The sequence below is a fragment of the Zonotrichia albicollis genome, chromosome 28 (assembly GCF_047830755.1).
Source record: "Zonotrichia albicollis isolate bZonAlb1 chromosome 28, bZonAlb1.hap1, whole genome shotgun sequence".
Lineage (NCBI taxonomy): Eukaryota > Metazoa > Chordata > Aves > Passeriformes > Passerellidae > Zonotrichia > Zonotrichia albicollis.
In genome coordinates this window covers 2193224-2205614 of record NC_133846.1, presented here as the reverse complement: position 1 = coordinate 2205614, position 12391 = coordinate 2193224, and positions in this window count along the sequence as shown.

The window sequence follows — 12391 nt, the reverse complement described above, 5'->3', positions numbered from 1 at the left end:
TTTAATGTGACCAGATGGCTTAATTTAAACCAAATCAGAGGGGAGAGAAGCACGTCTGAATGTCTCCAGGAGTTCAGCCTGTCCTCCCACCTTTCCCTCTCCCTGCAGCAGGGTTGGATCCAGCCCCAAAGCCCCTCAGGTCCTGTCATCCTTTCTCCTCCCCAGGTACCACTGTGCAGGAGGGAGGAAAAAATATATCCAGGTGTAGCAAAAATTCCAGCCCAAAATTCCCCCAAAGCCCTTTGCACGGAGTTTTGGTCTACAAAATTCAGTGCAAAGGACCCACAGGGATCATCCAGTCCGGCCCTTTGCAGATGGGCCCTTGAGTTTATCACTCTGGGGGTTGTGTTGAGTGGTGACAGGCGCTGGTGTGGCTGGAGGTGGTGGCACTGTCACCCAGAGGTGCAGGGGCAGAGCTGACAGCCATGGGGAGGTGGGCAGGGTGGGCAGAAGCCCTGGAGGTGGGCACAGGAAGCAGAAGGATGAAGATCAAAGCTGTGGCTCCTGTGTTAAATCTGTCCTGCTCCTCAGGAACATCCAGCAACCATGGTGCTCATGAATCCCTTCCCAAACTGCCCTCCAGGCTGTGCTGCCCCAACCCTGTGCCCATCCCACTGCCCATCCCAGCTCTCACAGGACTATGGAAGGGTGGGAAGGTTGGCCAGGCTGGGAAGATCTGGAGATCACCCAATCCAACCCTCCACCAAGGCAGGGTCACCTGGACACAGGAACCCCCAGGTGGGTTTGGAATCTCCAGACAGAGGCTCCACAGCTCCATGGACAGTCTATTCCAGTGCCCATCTCCAGCTCTTCCCTTGGCCCTTGCCTTCCACCCAGAACCAAATTCCCCTCTGGCTTTGACCTCATGGGTCCCATTTTGTGCCCTTCTAGCCCCTCACACCATAAAATCTTGCCCATACCAGAGCTTTCAGTGCTAAAATCAGTGTTCTCTTGGTCAGCAGGGGTGGAGGAGGCAGCTCTGAGCCCAGACCATGCCCAGGGCATGGTGTGAAAGCCAAGGATGATTGGGAAAGGTTTGATCAAGTTCAGCACTGCCTTTTCCTACCCAGGAATTACCCCAGCATGTCCCCTGTGCCCACAAGGAGAGCCAGGCAGCCAACACAGCTCCTTGGGCTGCCAACCTCCCCCATGCCCACCTGCACATGGAGCACAACAGCCCTGCCAATGGGGGGGAAACACCTCCAACAGCAGTGCCCACCCCCCTCATTTCCAGAACAAACACATCGGGCTCTCCTCTGTCAAGAGAGGTTGATTTGCCTCTAATTACCAACATAACAAATTCATCCTGGTTATGCAGAGCTTTCATAACAGGTTGCATGGCCGTAGGTGATTGCTTTAAAAAGCTTCCCCACCCATGGAGCTGTGCTGTTCCCTCCGCTGTAATAAATGCTAATAATAAGGCTCAGCACCACCACGCAGCATTTTATGGCCTGTCTAATGCAGGAAGTCAAAGTTACTCAACACAATGGGCTCCTCCAGCCACAAAAATGAGCAGAATCCAAGGGAAAAGCCAAAGCAGCTTTTTGGAAGGGGCAAAGCTCACCTGCAGCCTTGATTTGGGCTATCAGAGCTGGATCTGGAAGTTAAATGATGTGCCCGAGGCTGGAAAGCTGGGGCTGGGATCTGCTCCTCTGGCACCCGTGCCCACCTGAGCCTGCCTTGGGCACAGGAATGGATGGATGGATGGATGGATGGATGGATGGATGGATGGATGGATGGTTGGTTCCCATCCCCTTGCAGCAATTTTCTCCCTCATTAGGCTAATTAGCCCCCTGTGAGAGTCTGTCCGAATTTTCCCTCATCCGCCTCATGATTGCCATTTGAGGACCACTGAAGAGAGGACCCACCCTGTCTGGAATCTCTGTCTCTGTAGGAGAAAGTCACACGCCACGGGCCCTGAGACCTGAGCACAGTGCTAAGCTATTGTTCACAGGTGTTGTTTGCTGTATGCTACACTGAGCCCAGTGAGAATAAGAAGGGGACACCGTGCCCTGTTTGCAACAACAGCCTGGGGAGCTGTCCCACCTCTCAGCCTGGCTGGACTTCTCCTGAGTTTCAGGTGATCCCCCCACAGAAGACCCTCACCTGTTTTACAACTGCCATGACAGACAGACTGAGATGTAAGAAGCTTCTCCATCAAGGACTAAGACATGAAACCCCCATGTGAAAAGGCCCCTCCGCTCCTTCCAAGGACTGGGACTGAAACCCCCAACCCAGGGGAGGTGTGAGGGGGAGGCAAGCTGACCAAAGCAAGATGTTTGCCTGCAGGTTGTGACCACTGGACCAAGAAAACAATGGCTCTCATTTACTACTGAGAACATGGACTACCTGTTACATCTATTCCTTATTGTATCTGTTTCCCCCTGCTTCGCAATTTCCAATAGAGTTATCATAATAAAAACCTCTGAGTTAGCTAGAGATTTTGAGATCTCCCCGACGTAACAGGTGGACCAAAGGACTTCGTCTCTATGTTTTGGTACCTATATCCCTCTCTCTCTCTCTCTTTTCTCTCTCTTTATCTTTTCTCTCTCTTTCTCTATATTTTTCTCTTCCTTAATCTCTCTATCGCATTTTGCTGTGGCCATTCAATAAAGCTGCATTTGTTTTCATTATCACTGCAAACCCCCTGTGCCGTGTCGGTTCTTTTTGCACCCTGAGATCAATCCACGAACCATCACAAACCCCGTTCATAAGGATGGATCATGACACTCCCCAGCCCAGCAGGTCCCGCCCGTTCCCATCCCATTCCCATCCTGTTCCCATCCCATTCCCAGCCCGTTCCCAGCCCCATTGCTCGGCCGGGGCTGCTCGGTGCCGTTTCAGCCGCTCCGACCCGACTGAGCGCCAGCCAGGCTGTGCTGAGCCGAATTTCAATCAGGCCAGGCAAAACCCATCCACCTGCATCCTCCACGGGGGAAATGTGGAGGGAAAAACCCGGAGAATGGTTCTTCCCGAGTTTTGGGAAGGGTGCGATCACATGGAAATGCAGCAGCACTGGGATGTTGAGGGGGGCAGCTCAGGAGGTGATTTTATCCTGCAGGGTGAAAACGTGCAGGGAAACAGCAGCAGTGAAATATAAGGAGAGGAGCCAGGAGTAAAAGCTAGGGTGCACAAAGGATGGAGCTCACAAAGGAGGGATCTCACTAAGAAAATTCTCATTTTTCTTCCCTCCAGTGAGGTTTTGAGGACTGGCACAAACCATGACCACCGGAGACAGGAGCCCTTCCCTCAACAGCAGCTCCATGCCCACTGTGGAAGTTGAGAATCCCTTGTTGCACTGTTTTAGGGTCAGCTAGCACAAGGATGGACCGTAGTCCCTGGGGATCCATCCCGCTTCACCCCTCGCTCCTGCCCGTGGCCCTCGGGGCAGTTCCGGCTCTGCAGCGCAGACAACGGGATTAGCATCGATCCGCCGAGAGCAGCAGCATCCTGAGCATGGCCTGAGCGCCCACCGCCCCTCCCTGCCCGCATCTGAGTCCTCTGCGGTGTCCTGGCCCCATGTGCCCCCAGAGCTGTCATCTGAGGGGGTCCCGACCCAATTAAACCTTGTACCAAACAGGCGGTGCAGATTTGAGAGCTGAGCCCCACCGTGCATCACCTCCCTCCCCTGGCTTGGCGTTCCCCCCGCAGCCGCAGCTGAATCCTCTGCTGTGTCCTGGCCCCATCCTGCCCCCGGAGCTGTCATCAGAGGGGACAAAACTGTGTCCCAACCCTGATAAACCATGGCCCAAACAGGCGCTGCAGATTAGAGAGCTGAACATCCCCGTGCATCACCTCCCTCCCCTGGCTCGGTGTTTTGGTTACAGCTGGTTTAGGAACACGGCCATACCCCCCAGCCTTTTTACACACCAGAGAGAGGAAAACATCCCTGATTTATCCCCAAATGCCTCTCTGGCTCCAGCAGCATCTGTGCTGTTTCAGAGGGAAATGAGGATAGGGGCTGAACATGAAAAAAAGACAATTCCTACTGCATGCTGCATTTTGCGGTGGGGAGATCCCAGCAGCCCAAGGAGCTCCTGCATTTAAATTCCTTTTCCTAGGAGCTGGGTCCCCGTTGTGTTGCCTGATGAGCAGGGGAAGGAGCAGCACGGCCAAGGCTCTGTTTAGGATCCTGGAATCCTGGAATGGTTTTGGAGGGAAGGCTCCTAAAGCCTATCGTGTTCCAACCCCCTGCCACGGGCAGGGCCACTTTCCACTAGGCCAGGTTGCTCCAAGCCTGGTCATTGGCAGCAATTTCAAAGAGGTACTGAGGAACAAAAGCTCTTGAACATTTTTAATGATGGATGTTCCCTGTCGGCTGAACAAGGAGCCTTTAAAATCGGGCTCCCTTTGATTAGACAATGGACTTAGACTGAAAGAAGTGCTTCTCCTCCTCCTTATCTATCATCTGCCCTCCTCCATACCCCTCCTGCCCCAAAAGGGATAAATTTAGAAGCAAAAGCCCAAGAATTCCAAGCAAAGGGCAGGAGGGGCTGCCCAAGATCAGAGCAGCAGTGCCACAAACCGGAATTTTATTCCACTGTGTCTCCGAGGGGTTTTAGCAGAGGATGGGGGACATCAAGGGGGTTCCTCACCATCTATCCCTAATTTATCCCCATCATTTTCTGCAATACAAGAGCTCTCATTCTGAAACAACACAGCACCCCCATCATGGCCACAGCCAAGACCAGAGAGGAGAACTTGCCCCTTCCCTTCTCCTCCTTATATCTCTTCCAAAGTGCTGCTCCAGATGAGTTGTTTTATAGCCCCAGTCTCTTAAAAAGCCATTTCTCCCCACAAACCCCAGCCCTGCCAAGCTCCTCAGCTCACCCTGGCTCTCAACATTCCTGACTGGCTCCAAGGACACTTAAAGCAGTGACGGGAATGTGACGTCCCTCTCCGAGAGGGACAATGCTGGGGAAGCACAAGGAGCCCCCAGCTGCAGCTGACTCCCAATTGTTCTGCTCTGAAACTGCTCTCTGGTATTTTTTGGAGTTGTTAACATCCCATTAGAAGTGTCCTGTTGAGCAGAGCTGGCTGGCAGGGAGCAGGGAGGGTGCACGCCTGGAAGGAACCGCAGCTCTCCCGTTATGGTAAGTTTTCTAAAACCCACTGGTTGTGTCCCTAAATAGTTTCCTTCCATGAACAGTGAGATGGTGTCAACTGCCTTTTTTAAAAATGAACAGCAGAAAACAACAAAAGAGCTGCAAGTGGCAGCTATAAATGCAAAGCAGGGGCTGGAGGGAGTTGGGGTGCCCTGGAGAGGGGCTGGGGGGGCTGCAGCGAAAGTGGACACACATTCAAAGGGGACAGGGCTGGGCTGGCCCTGCAAGGAGCTGCTGCAGCCTGGCAGAGCTGCTGGGGCACCACTGACCTTCCCTTGGCTGCCAGTTTGGGAGGAGATGGCATGTGCTCCAGCTGGAAGCAGCCATCCATCCCTGGCAGTCCAAGGCCAGGCTGGACGGGGCTGGGAGCAACCTGGGCTAATGGAAGGTGTCCTTGCCATGGCAGGAGGTGGATGGGATGGGATGGGATGGGATGGGATGGGATGGGATGGGATGGGATGGGATGGGATGGGGTTTAAGGTCCCCTCCAACCCAAAGCTTTCCATGATCCACAGTGAAAGCTGCTCCTTGGACTGCTCCACTCTCCCCCTGGCCTGTCTCCTGCACCTTCCGTGCTCAAGGGGGGACTCTGTGCTCTAGAGCAGAATGCTTCCTACAGGGCTTGAATACATTGAGTTTATCACCTGCCTCTGCCCACCCCTGTGTGGCCATCCCTGCTTCCCATCACTGCTGGGAATCACAGAATCACTGAGGTTGAAAACACCTCTAAGAACATCGAGTGCAGCCTTTGAATGAAGCTGCAAAATCCTTCCTTTCTCCAGAAGGGCCACAGCTCCCATGGAGAACTCAGCCAGGTCACTGAAATAAAGTCAGTGGGTACCTGGAGTGCTACAGTTTGGTTTGGGGGGTGGTTGGTTGGTGGGTTAGTTGGTTTGGATGGTGGGTTGGTTGACTGGTTGGTTTGGGGGGTTGGTGGGTTGGTTTGGGGTGTGGTTGGTTGGTTGGTTTGGTTGGTTTGGTTAGTTGGTTTGTTGGTGAGTTGGTTGGTGGGTTGGTTGCTTGGTGGGTTGGTTGGTTGGTTGGTGGATTTGGGGGATTGGTTGGTTGGTTTGGGGTGTGGTTGGTTGGTTGGTTGGTTGGTTGGTTTGGTTGGTTTGGTTAGTTGGTTTGTTGGTGAGTTGGTTGGTTTGGATGGTGAGTTGGTTGACTGGTTGGTTTGGGGGGTTGGTGGGTTGGTTTGGGGTGTGGTTGGTTGGTGGGTTGGTTGGTTGGTTGGTTTGATTGGTTTGGTTAGTTGGTTTGTTGGTGAGTTGGTTGGTTTGGTTGGTTGGTTGGTTGGTGGATTTGGGGGATTGTTTGGTTGGTTGGTTGGTTGGTTGGTTTGGTTGGTTTGGTTAGTTGGTTTGTTGGTGAGTTGGTTGGTTGGTTGGTTGGTTGGTTGGTTGTTTTCCTTGCAGGCTGTTTCACAAATCCCATTTACTGGGAGCAGGAAGCGAAGCCAGGGACTTGCTCACGCTGGGAAGAAAACAAAGGCTGACAATGGAGCAGCTCAGGCAGGGATAAGAATGAATTCATTTGCATTTGTTTCATGCAGCCTCAGACACGCAGGAAATCAGCCCCTGGTTACCACCGAGCTCCTGGCAGCATTGAGAGAATGCCCTTGGCATGTGGTCCCGACCCAGGGAGAAGGGGACTCCTGGACACTCCTGCAGTGGTGACAGCATTCCCAGGGATTGGATCACACCCTGCATCCCAGAGGAATGTCCGTCCCACCAGCACAGGGAGGGCTGGCCCTGTCCTGACCTGTCCAAACCTCAGCCAAATCCACGATCCAACCACAACCCTCCAGCATCAAAGTGCCTCTGGCAGCACCCCCTTGGACTCCATGGGGAACGACACAGCTTCCAAGACTACAAAAATCAAGGAGTTGGGCAGAAAAATGACCTTTTTCCTTTTTTATTACAGAGAACAAGGGAAACATTCCATTTTCTGAGCACGGCTTGAATAGGAACAAGTCTGCCTAAATTCTCTGTGAATGGAGATGAAATCCCATCGTGTCAGCTGTTTCCAATCCTGGAAAATAATCCGTTGGAAAGGAACAGTTTCAGGCGTGCTGAGTGCAGGGCAGGGCTGGGGGAGCAGCTATTAGTGCCAGTGGAAGTGGTTCTCAATTAAAGAAAGCCGATGACAACAGTTTTTAGATCAAAAGAAGCCTTTCCACAGGACATTTTCTTTGCTTGGACAGAAATGTTAATCAATCAGGCTGAGAGGAGCTGCAGCAAAAATCATTTGGTTTGGTATGAGTTTGTGAGTTGGATTTGGCTCAGAGGACACGGGATGTTAAACACCCATTGCTCTTCTAATGAAAACACCTCTGAGGAAGCGAGGAAGCTTCTCCACAGATGGGATTTCAGGATTTTTCCCCAGGTAATGGATGGCAAAGCACAAACTCTGCTTTGAAAATGGAGCAATTTGTTCAACCACGGCTGCCCATGGCTGGTTTGGAAAATCAAAATAATGAAGTGTGCTGCGAACAACGTGGCCTTGAAGTGCCTGATTGCAGCAGAGCTTTGGTGGCTCGTGTCTCTCTGCAGCCTTGCACCTGTCCTTGGATCCCACCTGCCCTCGCACACGGCTCTAAGCAATCTCACAAGGACGTCTGGGTCTGGGGACCTGTCACAAACATCTTTTATGAAAAACCCTTTCCTTAGGATTTTTCCTCCTGGGAAGCTGAGAGGCCTCAAGAGCAAAATGTAAACAATGGTTATCTGCTGCTGTGGAATGCAACAGGTGCATCTGTGATTGGCCCATGTTGGATGTTTCTAATTAATGGCCAATCACAGCCCAGAGAGCTGAGCCACAAACCTTTGTTATCATTCTTCTTTGCTATTCTATTCATAGCTAGCCTTCTGATGAAATTCTTTCTTCTATTCTTTTAGTAGAGTTTTAATGTAATATATATCATAAAATAATAAATCAAGCTTTTTGAAACATGGAGTCAGATCCACGTCTCTTCCCTCATCCTGGGACCCCTATGAACACGGTCACAGGGAGCTTTCTGCTGCCAGGAGCAGCTCATCCCCCAGAGATGGTCCATCCCTGGTCCATCCCTGGTCCATCCTGCCCAGCATTTCCATGTCACTGTCTCTGCAGATGCAGCATTCCTGTGCAGGGAGGCAGTGCTGGGGCTGACCAGGAGCTTTGTCCCCAAACTCATTGTGCTTTTCAGCCTCTCTTGGTGCAGTTACAAGTGGCTCCAGGTCAGGTTCTCAAGGTTTCCACATGCTGGGTCACCACATAGAAAGATCCCACCATAGCAGGGGGAAAACAACTGGCAGGAAATGCTGTGGCTCCAGTTTGGATCTCAGAGGGCTCATTTGGGAATCACGACCCCAGTGCTGGAGCTGCACGAGCACAGATCAGCTCCTGGGTCCAACATCTCACCTCTGCCCACATCCCCATCAAGGAGATCCCCAAGAATGCCACTGGACAAGTCCCCAGGCCAATCATGCTGTGGTTGTTGGGAAAATCAAGCAGCCATCTCATGGTGGGTCCCTCTTGCTCAATTTTCTCCAGTCCCACACTGGGAGAGCTGGGTTTTGTCCCACTTTGCCACCCAACACTGTCACTGCACCAGCTGGGGAGAGTCCTGGCCACAGGCAGGAGAAGGTAGAGAAAATTCCTGCAAGAATTAAGAATTTTTCTCTTTTTTCCCTCCAAATTACCAAGGAAGATGCAGCAGGAAGGGGAGGACAAAGTGGGAAATATGCCAAGCTAGAAAATAACAGAGAGCCCAACATTTTGGTCTCTTCTCCATGGGAGAGTCTCGTGGTTGATGTCTCTATGTTGGCCAACAAGCAAACCAAGACAAGACAGCCCTGTGGTGTCACCACCTCTATCCTTGTGTCCTCTGAGGGCATTTCTGGCCCCAAACACTGGTCTGGAGACAAACCTGCCCCAGGAAAGCCCCTTCAGAGATGCCCCGAGGCAGAAGATGACCCAGCTCCAACACGGGTAGGAGAATGTCCTGATTTAGCTCATTAAGTACCTGGAGATGGGGTAACAATTCCTGTTTCCACCATTCCAAACCCAACCTTGGCACCACATTGCCCCTTTCCTCCACAGCAAAACCCCCCGGGGAGCACACCCAAAAAGGGCCATGGGGTGGATGGAGCAGCACAACCCACACCCAACCACGTCCACCAGCATTTCCCACCCACAGCCCCAGCCCTAGCACCCCAGCAGGAAGGAATTGAGGTTTCCATCCACCACCACCCCATGCTCAGCCCTTGCACCCGCTCTCTACCTGCCGCATTTTTTTTTTTTACTTATTTATTTTTTTATTATTATCATCATTATTTTTGCAAGGAAAACGGGTTGCCCTGGAGCTGTGTCTCCATGGAAACTTGGGTTTTTCAGACACTCAATGGAGAAGGCTGGCACGGAGAGGCTTGTGCAGGAATACTGATTCAGCCCCAGCGTCTGTAACACTGACTGCATTTTAATCCCGCTCCGCTACCCGGAGAGCTAAAAATACCCCGCGAGCTGTCGCCTCCTGAACTCGAGTAAACAGCTTAAAGCAACACGCTGCTGCCAGAGCAGAATTCCATGAATCAGCTAAAATAAAAGGGATGGGGGAGGGAACAAAAGGCAGTGGGGTCTCAGCCCTCGGGGAGCAGCAGCAAATCCCCGCGCCAGGGATGGAGAAGGGGCTGCTGGAGGCTGCAGAGGGGTCCTTGGGGCTTTGTTGCACCTCTCCACGATGCCCTTTTGCAGGAAAACAAGGTTTTCCCTGGTCCCCAGCTGTCTGGGAGGAGCGCTGTGCTCTCTGTGCATGGCACTGACATGGGCTGGGATGGAGCCAAGTGTCCCCACCGAAGGGGCTGGGGACATTTGAGGGAGGGGTGACCTTGCTGCCACACTGGCACCGTGTTTTTCCTTCTCCCTCCTGTCATCTCTCCAATAAATAGACATTGATGTGCAGCAAAAGGGGCCCTGGGGCTGTGGGCACTGCCAGCCCCTCGCTGTGCCCACAGCCCTGTGCCAGCCCAGCCTTCCTGGGGCTCTAATAGGGAAATCAAACCCAGCTCTCCCCTCCCAATTAGCTGGGACTGTCCTCAGCTGACTCCCAGAGCTGCTTTTTGCAGAATACACAAACACCTCCTTAATTTAGTTTATTTTTTTTTCTAAAAACATTCTCCCAGCAGCTCAGCATTCCCCGGGAGAGAACACCTAGATGGGGAAACTGAGGCACGAGCCTGCTTGCTCACGAGCAGGGAGTGAATCCAGGTTTCCCAGCTGCGCCAGGAGCCAGGATCAGGCATTGCCCTGCAACACCCCATCAAGGGAACTCTCCTACCCTCATTAGTGCTGCCTCCTAATTAAAAGGAAGCTTTCAAAAGCCATGGCAAGGTGTGAGGCCACCAAGTGGCTTTGTGGTGGCTCCAGCAGCTGGGTGCAGAGCTGGCATTGATTTTTCTAGGGAAACTCTGCATTTTTACATTTGGTTTTCTTGCAGCTGTGGGGGAAAACAGGAGGCATTCCCAGGATGCTGCTTTCAACCTTCCTTTCTACCAGGACCTAGAGAAGCAGGAAAAAATGGCATCCACATCTTGCAGTCAGAAGATTTAGGGTGGTGATAAATGGGGTTTTGCAGTGGAAAATTCCCCCCTGCCCTGCTCGGGGAGGGAAGAGCTTTATTCCCAACAGAAACCATTTCAGGGCTCAGCCATTCCCAGAACCCTTCCTAAGCCTCTCCCTGGCTTATCTGGCTTTTCAACACTTCTTACAGTATTGCAAAGCAGGGATGAGGGAAAAAAGAACATCTTAGGTCAGGTATTGTGGGCTCTGAGATGGGATTAAGGCCATTGCCTCTCAGTAGCCAGAGCAGTAAAATAAATCTGTGCAAGGCAGGCATGGCCTGGCCAAACCAGGCTGCAAGGTTTGCTCATTCCTGGGTGATAAATAAACTCTGTTTGGGGCTTGAGTTATTTATTAGACTGCATCTCGTTAGGAGAGTGGGAACTGGGCACACTGAGCACCTCCAGCCCTTCCCCTCCACCCAAATTCCTCTGTCCCAGCACTAAACTGGGAGCCTGGAGCATCCATGGGGAGGGGATGTGCAGGGATGCTGCAGTCAGGGAAAACTCTGGGTTCAGCAGCTGGAGATCTCCATGGGATCAGGGTTGGATCAGGCTGGGATCAGGCTGGGATCTGTCGCAGACATCTTTTATGAAAATCCTTTCCTTAGGATTTTTCCTCCTGAGAAGCTGAGAGGCCTCAGGAACAAAATGTAAACAATGGTTATCTGCTGCTGTGGAATGCAACAGGTGCATCTGTGATTGGTCTCATGTGGTTGTTTCTAATTAATGGCCAATCACAGCCAGCTGGCTCAGACTCTCTGTCCAAGCCACAAGCCTTTGTTATTCATTCCTTTCTATTCTTAGCTTAGCTAGCCTTCTGAGGAGAACCTTTTCTACTATTCTTTTAGCATAGTTTTAATGTAATATATATCATAAAATAATAAATCAAGCCTTTTGAAACATGGAGTCAGATCCTCGTCTCTTCCCTCATCCTGGGACCCCTGTGAACGCTGTCACAGGATCAAGGTGGGATCAGGCTGGGATCAGGCTGGGAGAGCTGGGGGTGCTCAGCCCAGAAAGTCTCCAGGGAGAGCTCAGAGCCCCTTCCAGGGCCTAAAGGGCTGCAGGAGAGCTGCAGAGGGACTTTGGACAAGAGCCTGGAGGGACAGGACACAGGGAATGGCTCCCACTGCCACAGGGCAGGGTTAGATGGGATATTGGGAATTAGGAATTTTCCCTGTGAGGGTGGGCAGGCCCTGGCACAGGGCGCCCAGAGCAGCTGTGGCTGCCCCTGGATCCCTGGCAGTGCCCAAGGCCAGGCTGGATGGGGCTTGGAGCAGCCTGGGACAGTGAAGGTGTCCCTGCCTTGGTAGAGTGGACTGGATGAACTTTAAGATTTCTTCCAACCCAAACCATCCCATAATTCTGTTAATGAATAAGGCCCCAGGAAGCTGGACAGAGGCTGCACTCAGGGGTCTCTGATCACCCCGAGCTGAAGGGGGCCCCACCTGAAGCCAGGATACATCCAGCACATGAGGCTGGAGCTCTGCAGGGGATAAGGGTTTACAGGATCCCACTGATCCCAAACTGAACAGGAACCTTGAATTCCACCCCTTACCTTCACCATCCTCATTCCAAGGCCATGGCCAGTGACCTCAGCTGTACCAGAGACTTGGGTGGGCTGGGGAGCTGCTCTGGGGGGCGTTCAGAACCTGCCCAGCGCTCCCAGTTCAGCCCCTGCAG